At 31.9% G+C, this 22,307-nt stretch overlaps 1 non-coding gene across 1 annotated transcript; it reads right to left on the bottom strand.

Moving 5' to 3' along the window:
* Nucleotides 1-16,916: 16,916 nt before the first annotated feature.
* LOC112730983 (small nucleolar RNA R71) lies at nt 16,917-17,024 on the bottom strand. Its single transcript, XR_003166780.1, has one exon. It is a non-coding gene; the product is annotated as a small nucleolar RNA R71 (small nucleolar RNA).
* Between the last annotated feature and the right edge of the window lie 5,283 nt (nt 17,025-22,307).

A 22,307-nucleotide genomic window follows, 5' to 3' on the forward strand; every position in this document is an offset into this window, starting at 1 on the left:
CCAAATAATGTATACTTCGACAAGAAGAACATGGAGGGTAGGTACCTGCAAAAGGCACTCCGACGCTCAAGTCAATAAGTATTTAAAATGTATATAATAATTCTATGAATATAGAATGTTAGACATAAATAGAACTTATCATGTGGTCCCTTTTGAGATATAGAAATTGGTGCCTTTATTGGTATAGAATTGATAAATAAAGTTGATGCTATGACTGTTGGTCATTAAGTTAGAATAACGAATCGTCCGTTACAAACTTAGAATGAAGGCAAATAAAGTCGAATTATGATTTATAATGCACAATAAAGACCAAGTTATAAGATGACAGATCAATTGTGTATTTATTAAACTAAAAGGTTAAAAAAAATTAATAGTAATCTTATCAACTCTCTAATATGTTAGCTAAATAATAATAATAATAATAATAATAATAATAATAATAATAATAATAATATTATTATTATTATTATTATTATTATTATTATTATTATTGTTAGAAATAAGGAGTATAACCACAATCCAATCAATCATATATCATATAATTTGTTATTGTTATTATATTAAAATGTTAATATAATTAAATTTAGAGATTTATCATTATGATAGTGATCATAATATTGAGAGATAAATCTTTTATAATTTAATCTAAATTGTTCTTGGTCATAGGATTATTAAAAAGGACATTAATAATCCGGAAAGATCAATATATATATAGGAATTCTCAAAGTGAGTCAGGTTCAATGGTCATATCTCTATATGCACCATATATATATATATATATATATATATATATATATATATATATATATATATATATATATATGGTGCATATAGAGATATGACCATTGAACCTGACTCACTTTGAGAATTCCTAATGATTATAATTACCGTATATTTGTCAATAGGATATTCTCAAGATGAACATGGTAATAGAGTTTCCTTTGACCTGCGACTGTCATAGTAATTAACAATGTATTTATTATACTTTGATTCCGGACACCTAATACCTTAGGGTGCTAGTTGAATGGATATTGAGTATGATTTAAATACTTGTAGAATTAATGATTAGTCAATAAGGAATCCATCAACTCTCGGTAAAGAGTTTGAGCTCTATGATTATAATGACTGAGATGAATAAAACCTTGGCCAAGGGGATTAAATGAATGAAGAAATGAGTTTCTTAAGTCATTCACAATTCATTATAATAATGGTAACAAGTTAGAGTTTGACAATTAAACCATACTCTAAAGGTTAACCAAGAGCTGAAAAGATGGAAGGAATTATACTTTGTTCTTTTAAGGTTCTTAGTAAAAATATATTACTTCAAACTATCAGGTCGTTGAGGAGTGTTGCTAGACGCCAACCTTGATTAGTAAATTTAGTATGACTAATTTACTACCCGCTTAGTATTGAACCTATAGTGTCACACAATAACGAATGTTCTAATCTTTGCTGTAGAATTATTTAATTATTAATTTGATTTGATCAAATAAATAATTATATTAATTCAAATGGAATAATATTATATTTTTTGCTAGCACCAAGAATATAACAATAGTATGATAATTGAGAATATTAAATGAGATTTGAGAATAATTAGTTATTCTATTTCTAAATTTGGATATGAGATTCTAACTGATTCTGTTTCAAATTGAGTTATGATATGATTCATAAATTTAAAAGATTTAGATTTAGAATTTTAAGATATGATTTGAATTTGAATTGAGATTCAAATTTAAAATCAGTAACAAATCTCATACTATATATATGTATGCCAAGAGTAAAGGAATAACAGACGAGAATAACAAGAGTTTTATTCCGTTACCTTTACACACATAAACGTATGTGAGCCTGATTCTTGGAGAAGAATTTTATGGCGTGCAAAGAGTTGTAAGAGGTTTCTCAATTTAGATCAGATGTCCATTGGTCAAGGAGTTGACAGCAAAAGTTGGTCTCGGTGTGGATACGCATAGCGCCTTCGTACCATCGAAGGAGAAAGTTTTTACTAAAGCGTCTAAAGGTATTTAGATCTGATCTATATCTATATATTATTATTGGAATAAAATTTAAGCACAAAATAGATCTTTAGGATTACCTTCTTTTCTTCCGCTGCGTGTTATGAACACATGGTAATCCTTCAGTGGTATCAGAGCTTTGGCTTTTTGTGTTTAAATTTTATTCCTATTTTCTTAAAGATTGGGAATTAATAGGATTAATTTAAATTATTTTTTAAGCATGTGATGTATTTATTTCTATTGAGATAGTTTTCTAATAAATTAATAGTTAATTTATTTTAATTATTTAATTGTGATTAAATTATCATTCATTTAATATAAAAGTTATATTTATAATCAAATATTTTGTTTGATTTTATTTATATATTAAATTTTATTGTGATTTTGATCACAATAAAAGGAATAAGATGCAAAATATCTTTTGTTTGTTTCTTATATATATAAGTGTATATATAAAGGTCAAATTTGATTTGATAATTTTTTAAGGCTAAACGTTAGTCTATTAAAAATCAAATTTTGATTTGATTGATATGTTTTGAACGTTATAATTTTAGAAATTAGTTTTTTTCTAATGTTCTTGATTATAAAGAGCGGCCTGACAACCAGGAGTTTTATTTTCAAGTTACTAATCAGTATATACATTTGATGTATTAGGGATTTAATTTTATATTTTTACCTAAACAATCTAAGAGTATAAAATTTAATCCATGAATACTGGTAGAAATTCTCTAACAATTGAGATAAATCCTAAAAGTTAGGAGTTTGCCAAAAATAAATTTATCTTTTGTTTACAAGGAACAACCTGACAACCAGGAGACTCGTACTCATGGATAGAATTTATTTATGCATATGATGATGTATAAGAAGAATTAATTTTATACTTGAACCTATACAACCTAGGGGTATAAAATATAATTCAGTTAAATAATTGTTTGACAACCAGATAATTATTTAGGATTATAATTGTATGTGATACAATTTAATCATATTTATTTGGAATAGGTATGAGTAACAACTTGACAACCAAGATACTCATTCGTGATTCTAAATAATTTTTCCAAAAATACAGATTTCTTGATTTACTTTCATATTTTAAATTTTAAATATGCCCATCTTTTGTGTGGCATGCTTGAAAGTAATGTATTGGCTACAATTTAGAATTATTTTTCCAAAAGGTTATCCTTGATATGACAATCCTATTGAAGTTGTGAAGAATTTGAAATATTGCTTTACTGCAACATGGGTTGTTTTGACAACCATGAGTTCCCATTTCAAAGATAACTTACTATTTATTATTAAACATCTTGAGAAGATGTATGATACCCAAAGTAAAATAGTACGATTATCAAAGATTTTGTTTAAACTAGTGGGAGTATTGGACGATATATTTTGAATTAAACAACTTTAGAAGTTGGAATGCCATTAGGCAAATGATTTTAGCGAGAATTGTTCTTGCAAGTATTTTTAGAGATTTATTTTGTTACAAACAATTTATAATTGGCCTTAATATGATTAAGGTTTGTGATCCTTTTGCAAAAACTCAATATGAGTATTGAAGATGTGAATCAAAATTGCTCTTAATGGTTGGTTTGACCAATAATAAAAATATTGAGTATTTTTATTATAGGAGTTTAAAGTAAAATCTCTAATATCTAATTGATATTCTATTAAATTAAGAATGAAATTCTTTCCGTGTATAAATACTAGTACTCTTTGTACTCCCTCATGTTTAAGAAACATGAAATTTGATTTAGATGAATATCACTGTTTGTTAAATATTTAGACTACATTTTAAAAATGTTGCTAAATTAACAAATTTCTCACTAAATCAGTTTTTTACCTATATGAAATATGAAAAAGGCATAAGCTGAAACTCAAGAACATTAGAGTTTGGAGATGTCTTATATGTATTAAGAGATTGCACAATAATAGAAATGATATTAGGTCCAATAAATGAGATTTATTGGTTACCCTAAAAAAATAATGAGTATTATTTCTATCATATTTCTTAAGACAAAGTGTCTGTGATAAGGTTAAACTCCTTTTTAGAAAAAGAATTCCATCTTAAAGAAAGAGTGGGAGTACAATTACTTTTATTAGAATTTGTATACCACTCAATAGAAGATATACTTTCTCCTGAAAGTATAAAAGGTTTGATCGTCAAACTAACTTTTCGAAAAAGTAGCCTATTAGTATAATGATACAATTCTATAAAGATAGATCTAATGGTTACTTAGATTTTTTTTATAATCATGTTCAATAAGGATTGTCCTTAAAATAAAATTATGCACTATTGTAGTGGGAGATTTCATGTTTTGAAAAAACGTGATATTTATTATGCACTAGGTGTATTTTACAAAAGTTCAAGCAAACATGCTCAAAAATTAAGGTGTTTAAGGTCAAAAGAGTTTTGATAAACACAAATGTGCATTAAAATTATACACATGATTGATTGGCTCTAGTACAAGTGGGAGATTATTGAGATAATAGTATGCCCAAGATCCAATCTATCATGATTGGCTCTCGTGCAAGTGAGAGATTATTGAGATAATAGTATGCCCAAGATTCAATCTATCATGATTGGCTCTCGTGCAAGTGGGAGATTGTTGGGAATAAGGAGTATGACCACAATCCAATCAATCATATATCATATAATTTGTTATTGTTATTATATTAAAATGTTAATATAATAACGTCCTTGATTAAATTTAGAGATTTATCATTATGATAGTGATCATAATATTGAGAGATAAATCTTTTATAATTTAATCTAAATTGTTCTTGGTCATAGGATTATTAAAAAGGACATTAATAATCCGAAAAGATCAATATATATATAACGGTCTTCATTGGATGAAGATTAATAGATCTCATTTATTAAATTATATATATATATATATATATATATATATATATATATATATATATATATATATGGTACATATAGAGATATGACCATTGAACCTGACTCACTTTGAGAATTCCTAATGGTTATAATTACCGCATATTTGTCAATAGGATATTCTCAAGATGAACATGGTAATAGAGTTTCCTTTGACCTGCGACTGTCATAGTAATTAACAATGTATTTATTATACTTTGATTTCGGACACCTAATACCTTAGGGTGCTAGTTGAATGGATATTGGGTATGATTTAAATACTTGTAGAATTAATGATTAGTCAATAAGGAATCCATCAACTCTAGGTAAAGAGTTTGAGCTCTATGATTATAATGACTGAGATGAATAAAACCTTGGCCAAGGGGATTAAATGAATGAAGAAATGAGTTTCTCAAGTTATTCACAATTCATTATAATAATGGTAACAAGTTAGAGTTTGACAATTAAACCATACTCTAAAGGTTAACCAAGAGCTGAAAAGATGGAAGGAATTATACTTTGTTCTTTTAAGGTTCTTAGTAAAAATATATTACTTCAAACTATCGGGTCGTTGAGGAGTGTTGCTAGACGCCAACCTTGATTAGTAAATTTAGTATGACTAATTTACTACCCGCTTAGTATTGAACCTATGGGTCACACACTAACGAGTGTTCTAATCTTTGCTGTAGAATTATTTAATTATCAATTTGATTTGATCAAATAAATAATTATATTAATTCAAATGGAATATTATTATATTTTTTGCTAGCACCAAGAATATAATAATAGTATGATAATTGAGAATATTAAATGAGATTTGAGAATAATTAGTTATTCTATTTCTAAATTTGGATATGAGATCCTAACTGATTCTGTTTCAAATTGAGTTATGATATGATTCATAAATTTAAAAGATTTAGATTTAGAATTTTAAGATATGATTTGAATTTGAATTGAGATTCAAATTTAAAATCAGTAACAAATCTCATACTATATATTTGTATGCCAAGAGTAAAGGAATAACAGACGAGAATAACAAGAGTTTTATTCCGTTACCTTTACACACATAAACGTATGTGAGCCTGATTCTTGGAGAAGAATTTTATGGCGAGCAAAGAGTTGCAAGAGATTTCTCAATTTAGATCAGATGTCAATTGGTCAAGGAGTTGACAGCAAAAGTTAGTCTCGGTGTGGATACGCATAGCGCCTTCGTACCATCGAAGGAAAAAGTTTTTACTAAAGCGTCTAAAGGTATTTAGATCTGATCTATATCTATATATTATTATTGGAATAAAATTTAAGCACAAAATAGATCTTTAGGATTACCTTCTTTTCTTCCGCTGCGTGTTATGAACACATGGTAATCCTTCAGTGGTATCAGATCTTTGGCTTTTTGTGTTTAAATTTTATTCTTATTTTCTTAAAGATTGTGAATTAATAGAATTAATTTAAATTATTTTTTAAGCATGTGATGTATTTATTTCTGTTGAGATGGTTTTCTAATAAATTAATAGTTAATTTATTTTAATTATTTAATTGTGATTAAATTATTATTCATTTAATATAAAAGTTATATTTATAATCAAATATTTTATTTGATTTTATTTATATATTAAATTTTATTGTGATTTTGATCACAATAAAAGGAATAAGATGCAAAATATCTTTTGTTTGTTTCTCTTATATATAAGTGTATATATAAAGGTCAAATTTGATTTGATAATTTTCTAAGGCTAAACGTTAGTCTATTAAAAATCAAATTTTGATTTGATTGATATGTTTTGAACGTTATAATTTTAGAAATTAGTTTTTTTCTAATGTTCTTGATTATAAAGAGTGGCCTGACAACTAGGAGTTTTATTTTCAAGTTACTAACCAGTATATACATTTGATGTATTAGGGATTTAATTTTATATTTTTACCTAGACAATCTAAGAGTATAAAATTTAATCCATGAATACTGGTAGAAATTCTCTAACAATTGAGATAAATCCTAAAAGTTAGGAGTTTGCCAAAAATAAATTTATCTTTTGTTTACAAGGAACAACCTGACAACCAGGAGACTCGTACTCACGGATAGAATTTATTTATGCATATGATGATGTATAAGAAGAATTAATTTTATACTTGAACCTATACAACCTATGGGTATAAAATATAATTCAGTTAAATAATTGTCTGACAACCAGATAATTATTTAGGATTATAATTGTATGTGATACAATTTAATCATATTTATTTGGAATAGGTATGAGTAACAACTTAACAACCAAGATACTCATTCGTGATTCTAAATAATTTTTCCAAAAATACAGATTTCTTGATTTACTTTCATATTTTAAATTTTAAATATGCCCATCTTTTGTGTGGCATGCTTGAAAGTAATGTATTGGCTACAATTTAGAATTATTTTTCCAATAGGTTATCATTGATATGACAATCCTATTGAAGTTGTGAAGAATTTGAAATATTGCTTTATTGCAACATGGGTTGTTTTGACAACCATGAGTTCCCATTTCAAAGATAACTTACTATTTATTATTAAACATCTTGAGAAGATGTATGATACCCAAAATAAAATAGTACAATTATCAAAGATTTTGTTTAAACTAGTGGGAGTACTGGACGATATATTTTGAATTAAACAACTTTAGAAGTTGGAATGCCATTAGGCAAATGCATTTAGCGAGAATTGTTCTTGCAAGTATTTTTAGAGATTTATTTTGTTACAAACAATTTATAATTGGCCTTAATATGATTAAAGTTTGTGATCCTTTTGCAAAAACTCAATATGAGTATTGAAGATGTGAATCAAAATTGCTCTTAATGGTTGGTTTGACCAATAATAAAAATATTGAGTATTTTTATTATAAGAGTTTAAAGTAAAATCTCTAATATCTAATTGATATTCTATTAAATTGAGAATGAAATTATTTCCGTGTATAAATACTAGTACTCTATGTACTCCCTCAAGTTTAAGAAACATGAAATTTGATTTAGATGAATATCACTGTTTGTTAAATATTTAGACTACATTTTAAAAATGTTGCTAAATTAAGAAATTTCTCACTAAATCAGTTTTTTACCTATATGAGATATGGAAATGGCATAAGCTAAAACTCAAGAACATTAGAGTTTGGAGATGTCTTATATATATTAAGAGATTGCACAATAATAAAATTGATATTAGGTCCAATAAATGAGATTTATTGGTTACCCTAAAAAAAATAATGAGTATTATTTCTATCACATTTCTTAAGACAAAGTGTCTGTGATAAGGTTAAACTCCTTTTTAGAAAAGGAATTCCATCTTAAAGGAAGAGTGGGAGTACAATTACTTTTATTAGAATTTGTATACCACTCAATAGAGGATATACTTTCTCCTGAAAGTATAAAATGTTTGATCGTCAAACTAACTTTTCGAAAAAGTAGCCTATTTGTATAATGATACAATTCTATAAAGATAGATCTAATGGTTACTTAGATTTTTTTTATAATCATGTTCAATAAGGATTGTCCTTAAAATAAAATTATGCACTATTGTAGTGGGAGATTTCATGTTTTGAGAAAACGTGATATTTATTATGCACTAGGTGTATTTTACAAAAGGTCAAGCAAACATGCTCAAAAATTAAGGTGTTTAAGGTCAAAAGAGTTTTGATAAACACAAATGTGCATTAAAATTATACACATGATTGATTGGCTCTAGTGCAAGTGGGAGATTATTGAGATAATAGTATGCCCAAGATCCAATCTATCATGATTGGCTCTCGTGCAAGTGGGAGATTGTTGGGAATAAGGAGTATGACCACAATCCAATCAATCATATATCATATAATTTGTTATTGTTATTATATTAAAATGTTAATATAATAATGTCCTTGATTAAATTTAGAGATTTATCATTATGATAGTGATCATAATATTGAGAGATAAATCTTTTATAATTTAATCTAAATTGTTCTTGGTCATAGGATTATTAAAAAGGACATTAATAATCCGAAAAGATCAATATATATATAACGGTCTTCATTGGATGAAGATTAATAGATCTCATTTATTAAATTTTATATATATATATATATATATATATATATGACCATTGAACCTGACTCACTTTGAGAATTCCTAATGGTTATAATTACCGTATATTTGTCAATAGGATATTCTCAAGATGAACATGGTAATAGAGTTTCCTTTGACCTGCGACTGTCATAGTAATTAACAATGTATTTATTATACTTTGATTCGGACACCTAATACCTTAGGGTGCTAGTTGAATGGATATTGGGTATGATTTACATACTTGTAGAATTAATGATTAGTCAATAAGGAATCCATCAACTCTCGGTAAAGAGTTTGAACTCTATGATTATAATGACTGAGATGAATAAAACCTTGGCCAAGGGGATTAAATGAATGAAGAAATGAGTTTCTTAAGTTATTCACAATTCATTATAATAATGGTAACAAGTTAGAGTTTGACAATTAAACCATACTCTAAAGGTTAACCAAGAGCTGAAAAGATGGAAGGAATTATACTTTGTTCTTTTAAGGTTCTTAGTAAAAATATATTACTTCAAACTATCGGGTCGTTGAGGAGTGTTGCTAGACGCCAACCTTGATTAGTAAATTTAGTATGACTAATTTACTACCCGCTTAGTATTGAACCTATGGGGTCACACGCTAACGAGTGTTCTAATCTTTGCTGTAGAATTATTTAATTATTAATTTGATTTGATCAAATAAATAATTATATTAATTCAAATGGAATATTATTATATTTTTTGCTAGCACCAAGAATATAATAATAGTATGATAATTGAGAATATTAAATGAGATTTGAGAATAATTAGTTATTCTATTTCTAAATTTGGATATGAGATCCTAACTGATTCTGTTTCAAATTGAGTTATGATATAATTCATAAATTTAAAAGATTTAGATTTAGAATTTTAAGATATGATTTGGATTTGAATTGAGATTCAAATTTAAAATCAGTAACAAATCTCATACTATATATATGTATGCCAAGAGTAAAGGAATAACAGACGAGAATAACAAGAGTTTTATTCCATTACCTTTACACACATAAATGTATGTGAGCCTGATTCTTGGAGAAGAATTTTATGGCGTGCAAAGAGTTGCAAGAGGTTTCTCAATTTAGATCAGATGTCAATTGGTCAAGGAGTTGACAGCAAAAGTTGGTCTCGGTGTGGATACGCATAGGGCCTTCGTACCATCGAAGGAGAAAGTTTTTACTAAAGCGTCTAAAGGTATTTAGATCTAATCTATATCTATATATTATTATTGGAATAAAATTTAAGCACAAAATAGATCTTTAGGATTACCTTCTTTTCTTCCACTGCGTGTTATGAACACATGGTAATCCTTCAGTGGTATCAGATCTTTGGCTTTTTGTGTTTAAATTTTATTCCTATTTTCTTAAAGATTGTGAATTAATAAGATTAATTTAAATTATTTTTTAAGCATGTGATGTATTTATTTCTATTGAGATAGTTTTCTAGTAAATTAATAGTTAATTTATTTTAATTATTTAATTGTGATTAAATTATCATTCATTTAATATAAAAGTTATATTTATAATCAAATATTTTGTTTGATTTTATTTATATATTAAATTTTATTGTGATTTTGATCACAATAAAAGGAATAAGATGCAAAATATCTTTTGTTTGTTTCTTATATATATAAGTATATATATAAAGGTCAAATTTGATTTGATAATTTTCTAAGGCTAAACGTTAGTCTATTAAAAATCAAATTTTGATTTGATTGATATGTTTTGAATGTTATAATTTTAGAAATTAGTTTTTTTCTAATGTTCTTGATTATAAAGAGCGGCCTGACAACCAGGAGTTTTATTTTCAAGATACTAATCAGTATATACATTTGATGTATTAGAGATTTAATTTTATATTTTTACCTAGACAATCTAGGAGTATAAAATTTAATCCATGAATACTGGTAGAAATTCTCTAACAATTGAGATAAATCCTAAAAGTTAGGAGTTTGCCAAAAATAAATTTATCTTTTGTTTACAAGGAACAACCTGACAACCAGGAGACTCGTACTCACGGATAGAATTTATTTATGCATATGATGATGTATAAGAAGAATTAATTTTATACTTGAACCTATACAACCTAGGGGTATAAAATATAATTCAGTTAAATAATTGTCTGACAACCAGATAATTATTTAGGATTATAATTGTATGTGATACAATTTAATCATATTTATTTGGAATAGGTATGAGTAACAACTTGACAACCAAGATACTCATTCGTGATTCTAAATAATTTTTCAAAAAATACAGATTTCTTGATTTACTTTCATATTTTAAATTTTAAATATGCCCATCTTTTGTGTGGCATGCTTGAAAGTAATGTATTGGCTACACTTTAGAATTATTTTTCTAAAAGGTTATCGTTGATATGACAATCCTATTGAAGTTGTGAAGAATTTGAAATATTGCTTTACTACAACATGGGTTGTTTTGACAACCATGAGTTCCCATTTCAAAGATAACTTACTATTTATTATTAAACATCTTGAGAAGATGTATGATACCCAAAGTGAAATAGTACGATTATCAAAGATTTTGTTTAAACTAGTGGGAGTATTCGACGATATATTTTGAATTAAACAACTTTAGAAGTTGGAATGCCATTAGGCAAATGGTTTTAGCGAGAATTGTTCTTGCAAGTATTTTTAGAGATTTATTTTGTTACAAACAATTTATAATTGGCCTTAATATGATTAAAGTTTGTGATCCTTTTGCAAAAACTCAATATGAGTATTGAAGATGTGAATCAAAATTGCTCTTAATGGTTGGTTTGACCAATAATAAAAATATTGAGTATTTTTATTATAAGAGTTTAAAGTAAAATCTCTAATATCTAATTGATATTCTATTAAATTGAGAATGAAATTATTTCCGTGTATAAATACTAGTACTCTATGTACTTCCTCATGTTTAAGAAACATGAAATTTGATTTAGATGAATATCACTGTTTGTTAAATATTTAGACTACATTTTAAAAATGTTGCTAAATTAATAAATTTCTCACTAAATCAGTTTTTTACCTATATGAGACATGGAAAAGGCATAAGCTGAAACTCAAGAACATTAGAGTTTGGAGATGTCTTTTATATATTAAGAGATTGCACAATAATAGAATTGATATTAGGTCCAATAAATGAGATTTATTGGTTACCCTAAAAAAAATAATGAGTATTATTTCTATCACATTTCTTAAGACAAAGTGTCTGTGATAAGGTTAAACTCCTTTTTAGAAAAGGAATTCCATCTTAAAGGAAGAGTGGGAGTACAATTACTTTTATTAGAATTTGTATACCACTCAATAGAGGATATACTTTCTCCTGAAAGTATAAAATGTTTGATCGTCAAACTAACTTTTCGAAAAAGTAGCCTATTTGTATAATGATACAATTCTATAAAGATAGATCTAATGGTTACTTAGATTTTTTTTATAATCATGTTCAATAAGGATTGTCCTTAAAATAAAATTATGCACTATTGTAGTGGGAGATTTCATGTTTTGAGAAAACGTGATATTTATTCTGCACGAGGTGTATTTTACAAAAGGTCAAACAAACATGCTCAAAAATAAGGTGTTTAAGGTCAAACGAGTTTTGATAAACACAAATGTGCATTAAAATTATACACATGATTGATTGGCTCTAGTGCAAGTGGGAGATTATTGAGATAATAGTATGCCCAAGATCCAATCTATCATGATTGGCTCTGGTGCAAGTGGGAGATTGTTGGGAATAAGGAGTATGACCACAATCCAATCAATCATATATCATATAATTTGTTATTGTTATTTGATGAGCGGATAATTTATACGCTTTTTGGCATTGTTTTTAATATATTTTTAGTAGGATCTAGTTACTTTTAGGGATGTTTTCATTAGTTTTTATGTTAAATTTATATTTCTGGACTTTACTATGAGTTTGTGTGTTTTTCTGTGATTTCAGGTATTTTATGACTGAAATTGAGGGACTTGAGCAGAAATCAGATTCAGAGGTTGAAGAAGGACTGCTGATGCTATTGGATTCTGACCTCCCTGTACTCAAAGTAGATTTTCTGGAGCTACAAAACTCGAAATGGCGCGATTTCAATTGCGTTGGAAAGTAGACATCTAGGGCTTTCCAGCAATATATAATAGTCCATACTTTGGTCAAGAATAGATGACACAAACTGGCGTTTAACGCCAGCTCTCTGCCCAAATCTGGCGTCCAGCGCCAGAAAAGGAGCCAAAACCAGAGTTGAACGCCCAAACTGGCACAAAAGCTGGCGTTCAACTCCAAGAAGGACCTCTACACATGCAACACTCAAGCTCAGCCCAAGCACACACCAAGTGGGCCCCAGAAGTGGATTTATGCATCAATTACTTACTTCTGTAAACCCTAGTAGCTAGTTTATTATAAATAGGACCTTTTACTAGTCTTTTTGACAATCTTTGGACGCCTGGTTCTTAGATCAGAGGGGCTGGCCATTCGGCCATGCCTGGACCTTTCACTTATGTAATTTTAACGGTAGAGTTTCTACATTCCATAGATTAAGGTGTGGAGCTCTGCTGTTCCTCAAAGATTAATGCAAAGTACTACTGTTTTCTATTCAATTCATCTTATTTCGCTTCTAAGGTATTCATTCGCACTTCAACCTGAATATGATGAACGTGACAATCATCATCATTCCCTATGAACGCGTGCCTGACAACCACTTCCGTTCTACCTTCGACTGAATGAGTATCTCTTAGATCTCCTAACCAGAATCTTCGTGGCGTAAGCTAGAATGATGGCGGCATCCAAGAGAATCCGGAAGGTCTAAACCTTGTCTGTGGTATTCCGAGTAGGATTCAATGATTGGATGACTGTGACGAGCTCCAAACTCGCGATTGCAGGGCGTTAGTGACAGACGCAAAAGGATAGTAAATCCTATTCCAGCATGATCGAGAACCGACAGATGAATAGCCGTGCCGTGACAGGGTGCGTTGATCATTTTCACTGAGAGGATAAGATGAAGCCATTGACAAGGGTGATGCCTCCAGACGATTAGCCGCGCCGTGACAGGGCATTGGATCATTTTCCCGAGAGATGACCGAAAGTAGCCGTTGACAATGGTGATGTATCACATAAAGCCAGCCATGGAAAGGAGTAAGACTGACTGGATGAAGATAGCAGGAAAGCAGAGGTTCAGAGGAACGAAAAGCACCTCCATTCGCTTATCTGAAATTCCTACCAATGATTTACATAAGTATTTCTATCCCTATTCTATTAATTATTATTCGAAAACACCATTATCAATTTATATCTGCCTAACTGAGATTTACAAGGTGACCATAGCTTGCTTCATACCGACAATCTCCGTGGGATTCGACCCTTACTCACGTAAGGTATTACTTGGACGACCCAGTGCACTTGCTGGTTAGTTACACGGAGTTGTGAACCATGGTCTTGGCATCAAGTTTTTGGCGCTATTTCCAGGGAAAGAAAGAGCAATGAATTTTACATAATTAAAGTGTAATCATGATTCCGCGTACCAAGTTTTTGGCGCCGTTGCCGGGGATTGTTCGAGTATGGACAACTGACGGTTTATCTTGTTGCTCAGATTAGGTAATTTTCTTTCTGTTTTGTTTTCAAAAAATTTTTCAAAAATCTTTCAAAATTTGCTCACCTGTTTTCGAAAAAAAAAAATACTAAAAATAATGTTTTCAAAAATAAATTATTCTATGGCTTCAAAATTTTTAAGAATGAATTCTAGTGTTTCATGAAGCATGTTGAAGCCTATCTGGTTTTAAAGCCATACCCAAACTGCTTCGGGATTGACCTTCAACTAATCACCTCAGTGGAGTCATGCCCAATCCTTCTGGATAGGGTATGTCAGGCATGTCATGTCTGGATTACATACTAAAGCTTGGCTGGCTATTAAGCCATGCCTGACCCTTTGATTGGAGCTTTAGAGCATAAGATTCCTGGAATTCATATTAAAAATTTTGGAATCCTTATTTTTCTTTTTCTAAATAATTTTCGAAAAAAAAAACCAAAAAAATCATAAAATCATAAAAATCAAAAAAATATTTTTGTGTTTCTTGTTTGAGTCTTGAGTCATGTTATAAGTTTGGTGTCAATTGCATGTGCATATTGCATTTTTTTCGAAAATTCATGCATTCATAGTGTTCTTCATGATCTTCAAGTTGTTCTTGGTAAGTCATCTTGTTTGATCTTTGCATTTGCATGTTTTGTGTCTTTTCTTGTTTTTCATATGCATTCTTGAATTCTTAGTGTCTAAGCATTAAAGAATTCTAAGTTTGGTGTATTGCATGTTTTCTTTGCATTAAAAATTTTTCAAAATTGTGTCTTTGATGTTCATCTTGACATTCATAATGTTCTTGGTGTTCATCTTGACATTCATAGCATTCTTGCATTCATCACATGTTTTGATCTAAAAATTTCATGCATTGCATCATTTTAGTGTTTTTCATAAAAATTCAAAAAAAAAAAATCAAAAAAATATCTTTCCCTTTTTCTCTCATCAAATTCGAAAATTTGAGTTGACTTTTTCAAAAATTTTTAAAATCAAGTTGTTTCTTATGAGTCAAATCAAATTTTCAATTTGAAAATCTTATCTTTTTCAAATTCTTTTTCAAAAATCAAATCTTTTTCAAAATTCTTAGTTATTTTCGAAAATTCCAAAAATATTTTTCAAAAATCTTTTTCTCATTTTTATATCAAATTTTCGAAAATAACATAATCAATTAATGTTTTCATTAAAAAATTTGAAGTTTGTTACTTGCTTGTTAAGAAAGATTCAAACTTTAAGTTCTAGAATTATATCTTGTGATTTCTTATGAATCAAGTCATTAATTGAGATTTTAAAAATCAAATCTTTTTCAAAACTAATTTCTAAAATATCTTCTTATCTTACTTTTTTTTAAAAAAAGTTGGTTTCAAAATATCTTTTCTAACCTGCTAACTTCCTATCTTTTCAAAATTTGTTTCAACTAACTAACTAACTAACTTTTTGTTTGTTTCTTAACTTTTTCAAAACTACCTAACTAACTCTCTCTCTCTAATTTTTGAAAATATCTTCCCTCTTTTTCAAAATTTCTTTTTAATTAACTAATTATTTTTATTTTTGATTTCAAAATTTTTCGAAAATTACTAACCTTTTTCAAAAACTATTTTCGAAAATCACTAACCCTTTTTCAAAAATTATTTTCGAAAATTCTCCCTCTCCCATCTTATTCTATTTATTTATTCATCTACTAACATCTCATCTCACATCTCAATCCTCCTCACAGTTGTGTTTCTTCCATTACATTATATTCTTTGTCTCCCCCTCTTCTTCTACTCACACAGGGATCCCTATACTGTGGTATAAAGGATCTCTATTATTATTATTATTTTTCTGTGCCCTCTTCTTTGTCATATGAGCAGGAACAAGGATAAGAACATTCTTGCGGAAGCAGATCCAGAACCTGAAAGGACCCTAAAAAGGAAACTAAGAGAAGCTAAATTACAACAATCCAGAGATAACCTTTCAGAATTTTTCGAATAGGAAGAGGAGATGGCAGCCGAAAATAATAATAATGCAAGGAGGATGCTTGGTGACTTTACTGCACCTAATTCCAATTTACATGGAAGAAGCATCTCCATTCCTGCCATTGGAGCAAACAACTTTGAGCTGAAACCTCAGCTAGTTTCTCTGATGCAGCAGAACTGCAAGTTTCATGGACTTCCATCTGAAGATCCTTTTCAGTTCTTAACTGAATTCTTGCAGATATGTGATACTGTTAAGACTAATGGAGTAGATCCTGAAGTCTACAGGCTCATGCTTTTCCCCTTTGCTGTAAGAGACAGAGCTAGAATATAGTTGGACTCTCAACCTAAAGATAGCCTGAACTCTTGGGATAAGCTGGTCACGGCTTTCTTAGCCAAGTACTTTCCTCCTCAAAAGCTGAGCAAGCTTAGAGCTGATGTTCAAACCTTCAGACAGAAAGAAGGTGAATCCCTCTATGAAGCTTGGGAAAGATACAAACAGTTGACCAAAAAGTGTCCTTCTGACATGCTTTCAGAATGGACCATCCTGGATATATTCTATGATGGTTTATCTGAGCTATCAAAGATGTCACTGGACACTTCTGCAGGTGGATCCATTCACCTAAAGAAAACGCCTGCAGAAGCTCAAGAACTCATTGACATGGTTGCTAATAACCAGTTCATGTACACTTCTGAAAGGAATCCTGTGAGTAATGGGACGCCTATGAAGAAGGGAGTTCTTGAAGTTGATACTCTGAATGGCATATTGGCTCAGAATAAAATATTGACTCAGCAAGTCAATATGATCTCTCAGAGTCTGCATGGAATGCAAGCTGCATCCAACAGTACTCAAGAGGCTTCTTATGCAGAAGAAGCTTATGATCCTGAGAACCCTGCAATAGCAGAGGTAAATTACTTAGGTGAACCTTATGGAAACACCTATAACTCATCATGGAGAAATCACCCTAATTTCTCATGGAAGGATCAAAAGCCTCAACAAGGCTTTAATAATGGTGGAAGAAACAGGTTTAACAATAATAAACCTTTTCCATCATCCACTCAGCAACAGACAGAGAACTCTGAACAAAATGCTTCTAATTTAGCAAATCTAGTCTCTGATCTATCTAAGGCCACTGTGAGTTTCATGAATGAAACCAGGTCTTCCATTAGAAATTTGGAAGCACAAGTGGGCCAGCTGAGTAAAAGGATTACTAAAATCCCTCCAAGTACTCTCCCAAGCAATACAGAAGAGAATCCAAAAGGAGAGTGCAAGGCCATTGACATAAGCACCATGGCCGAACCCAAAAAGGGAGAGGAAGACGCAAATCCCAATGAGGAAGACCTCCTGGGACGTCCAGTGATCAATAAGGAGCTTCCCTCTGCGGAACCAAAGGAATCCGAGACTCATCTAGAGACCATAGAGATTCCATTGAACCTCCTTATGCCCTTCATGAGCTCTGATGAGTATTCCTCTTCTAAAGAGAATGAGGATGTTACTGAAGAGCAAACTGCCAAGTTTCTTGGTGCAATCATGAAGCTGAATGCCAAATTATTTGGCATTGATACTTGGAAAGTTGAACCTCCCTTGTTCATCAATGAATTAAGTGATCTGGATCAACTGACATTACCTCAGAAGAAACAGGATCCTGGAAAGTTCATAATATCTTGTACCATAGGCACCATGATCTTTAAGGCTCTGTGTGACCTTGGTTCAGGAATAAACCTCATGCCCCTCTCTGTAATAGAGAAACTGGGAATCTATAGGGTGCAAGCTGCTAAAATCTCATTAGAGATGGCAGACAATTCAAGAAAATAGGCTTATGGACAAGTAGAGGACGTATTAGTAAAGGTTGAAGGCCTTTACATCCCTGCTGATTTCATAGTCTTGGATACTGGAAAGGAAGAGGATGAATCCATTATCCTAGGAAGACCTTTCCTGGCCACAGCAAGAGCTGTGATTGATGTTGACAAAGGAGAATTAGTCCTCCAAATGAATGAGGACTCCCTTGTGTTTAAAACTCAAGGATCTCTCTCTGCAACCATGGAGAGGAAGCATGAAAAGCTTCTCTCAAAACAGAGTCAACCCAAGCCCCCACAGTCAAACTCTAAGTTTGGTGTTGGAGAGTTTCAACAATGCTCTGCACATCTGTGAGGCTCCATGAGAGCCCACTGTCAAGCTATTGACATTAAAGAAGCGCTTGTTGGGAGGCAACCCAATTTTTATTTATCTAACTATATTTTTCTTAGTTATATGTCTTTATAGGTTCATGATCATGTGGAGTCACAAAATAAACAAAAAAATCAAAAACGGAATCAAAAACAGCAGAAGAAAAATCACACCCTGGAGGAGCATCTGTCTGGCGTTCAAACGCCAGAACAGAGCATGGTTCTGGCGCTGAACGCCCAAAATGGGCAGCATCCTGGCGCTGAACGCCCAGAACAAGCATGGTTCTGGCGTTCAACGCCAGAAATGGCAGCAAATGGGCGTTGAATGCCCAAAATGGGCACCAACCTGGTGCTGAACGCCCAGAGTTGTGTGCAAGGGCATTTTACATGCCTAATGGGTGCAGGGATGTAAATCCTTGACACCTCCGGATCTGTAGACACCACAGGATCACCTCAAGATCTGTGGACACCACAGGATCATCTCAGGATCTGTGAATCCCACAGGATCCCCACCCACCTCACCCTCTCTCTCTCCATTCAGGACCATCCCTTCTGTTTTCCATTCACCACTCACATCCATACACACATCCCTCCATCTCCTCCATATCTTCTTCTTCTTCTATTCTTTCTTCTTTTGCTCGAAGGCGAGCAACATTCTAAGTTTGGTGTGGTAAAAGCATAAGCTTTTTGTTTTTCCATTACCATTGATGGCACCTAAACCTCTAAAAGAGGGGAAGGGAAGACAAAGGCTTCCACCTCCGAGTGATGGGAGATGGAAAGATTCATCTCAAGGGTCTATAGCTCAGTGGTAGAACATGTGGCTGCAAATCAAGAGATCCCTGAGATACCTCAGGGGATGCACTTCCCTCCACATAAATATTGGGAGCAAATCAACACCTCCCTAGGAGAATTAAAGTTCCAACATGGGACAACTAAGGGTGGAACATCAAGGGCACTCCATCATCCTTCATGAAATAAGAGAAGATCAAAAAGCAATGAAGGAGGAGCAACAAAGGCAAGGAAGAGACATAGAAGAGCTCAAGGACATCATTTGTTCCTCAAGAAGGAAACACCACCATCACTAAGGTGGATTCATTCCTTGTTCTTATTTCTTCTGTTTTTCGTTTTCTATGTTATGTGCTTATCCATGTTTGTGTCTTCATTACATGATCATTAGTAGTTAGTAACTTTGTCTTAAAGTTATGAATGTCCTATGAATCCATCACCTCTCTTAAATGAAAAAATGTTTTAATTCAAAAGAACAAGAAGTACATGAGTTTCGAATTTATCCTTGAACTTAGTTTAATTATATTGATGTGGTGACAATGCTTCTTGTTTTCTGAATGTATGCTTGAACAGTGCATATGTCTTTTGAAGTTGTTGTTTAAGAATGTTAAATATGTTGGCTCTTGAAAGAATGATGACTAGGAGACATTTTATTTGATAATCTGAAAAATCATAAAAATGATTCTTGAAGCAAGAAAAAGCAGCAAAGAACAAAGCTTGCAGAAAAAAAAATAGGCGAAAAAAAAATAGAAAGAAAAAGAAAAAGCAAGCAGAAAAAGCCAAAAGCTCTTAAAACCAAGAGGCAAGAGCAAAAAGCCAATAACCCTTAAAACCAAAAGGCAAGGGCAAATAAAAAGGATCCCAAGGCTTTGAGCATCAGTGGATAGGAGGGCCTAAAGGAATAAAATCCTGGTCTAAGCGGCTAAACCAAGCTGTCCCTAACCATGTGCTTGTGGCGTGTAGGTGTCAAGTGAAAACTTGAGACTGAGCGGTTAAAGTCAAGGTCCAAAGCAAAAAAAAAAAAGAGAGTGTGCTTAAGAACCCTGGACACCTCTAATTGGGGACTTTAGCAAAGCTGAGTCACAATCTGAAAAGGTTCACCCAATTATGTGTCTGTGGCATTTATGTATCCGGTGGTAATACTGGAAAACAAAGTGCTTAGGGCCACGGCCAAGACTCATAAAGAAGCTGTGTTCAAGAATCATCATACTGAACTAGGAGAATCAATAACACTATCTGAACTCTGAGTTCCTATAGATGCCAATCATTCTGAACCTCAATGGATAAAGTGAGATGCCAAAACTATTCAAGAGGCAAAAAGCTATAAGTCTCGCTCATTTGATTGGAGTTATGTTTCATTGATAGTTTGGAATTTATAGTATATTCTCTTCTTTTTATCCTATTTGATTTCAGTTGCTTGGGGACAAGCAACAACTTAAGTTTGGTGTTGTGATGAGCGGATAATTTATACGCTTTTTGGCATTGTTTTTAGTATGTTTTTAGTAGGATCTAGTTACTTTTAGGGATGTTTTCATTAGTTTTTATGTTAAATTCACATTTCTGGACTTTACTATGAGTTTGTGTGTTTTTCTGTGATTTCAGGTATTTTCTGGCTGAAATTGAGGGACTTGAGCAAAAATCAGATTCAGAGGTTGAAGAAGGACTGCTGATGCTGTTGGATTCTGACCTCCCTGCACTCAAAGTGGATTTTCTTGAGCTACAGAACTTGAAATGGCGCGCTTCAAATTGCGTTGAAAAGTAGACATCCAGGGCTTTCCAGAAATATATAATAGTCCATACTTTGGCCAAGAATAGACGATGCAAACTGGCGTTCAACGCCAGCTCTCTGCCCAAATCTGGCGTCCAGCGCCAGAAAAGGAGCCAAAACCAGAGTTGAATGCCCAAACTGGCACAAAAGCTGGCGTTCAACTCCAAGAAGGACCTCTACACGTGCAACACTCAAGCTCAGCCCAAGCACACACCAAGTGGGCCCCGGAAGTGGATTTATGCATCAATTACTTACTTCTGTAAACCCTAGTAGCTAGTTTATTATAAATAGGACCTTTTACTAGTCTTTTTGACAATCTTTGGACGCCTGGTTCTTAGATCAGAGGGGCTGGCCATTCAGCCATGCCTGGACCTTTCACTTATGTAATTTTAACGGTAGAGTTTCTACACTCCATAGATTAAGGTGTGGAGCTCTGCTGTTCCTTAAAGATTAATGCAAAGTACTACTGTTTTCTATTCAATTCATCTTATTTCGCTTCTAAGATATTCATTAACACTTCAACCTGAATGTGATGAACGTGACAATCATCATCATTCCCTATGAACGCGTGCCTGACAACCACTTCCGTTCTACCTTCGACTGAATGAGTATCTCTTAGATCTCCTAACCAGAATCTTCGTGGCGTAAGCTAGAATGATGGCGGCATCCAAGAGAATCCGGAAGGTCTAAACCTTGTCTGTGGTATTCCGAGTAGGATTCAATGATTGGATGACTGTGACGAGCTCCAAACTCGCGATTGCAGGGCGTTAGTGACAGACGCAAAAGGATAGTAAATCCTATTCCAGCATGATCGAGAACCGACAGATGAATAGCCGTGCCGTGACAGGGTGCGTTGATCATTTTCACTGAGAGGATAAGATGAAGCCATTGACAAGGGTGATGCCTCCAGACGATTAGCCGCGCCGTGACAGGGCATTGGATCATTTTCCCGAGAGATGACCGAAAGTAGCCGTTGACAATGGTGATGTATCACATAAAGCCAGCCATGGAAAGGAGTAAGACTGACTGGATGAAGATAGCAGGAAAGCAGAGGTTCAGAGGAACGAAAAGCACCTCCATTCGCTTATCTGAAAT

The sequence above is a fragment of the Arachis hypogaea genome, chromosome 12 (genome assembly GCF_003086295.3).
Source record: "Arachis hypogaea cultivar Tifrunner chromosome 12, arahy.Tifrunner.gnm2.J5K5, whole genome shotgun sequence".
Lineage (NCBI taxonomy): Eukaryota > Viridiplantae > Streptophyta > Magnoliopsida > Fabales > Fabaceae > Arachis > Arachis hypogaea.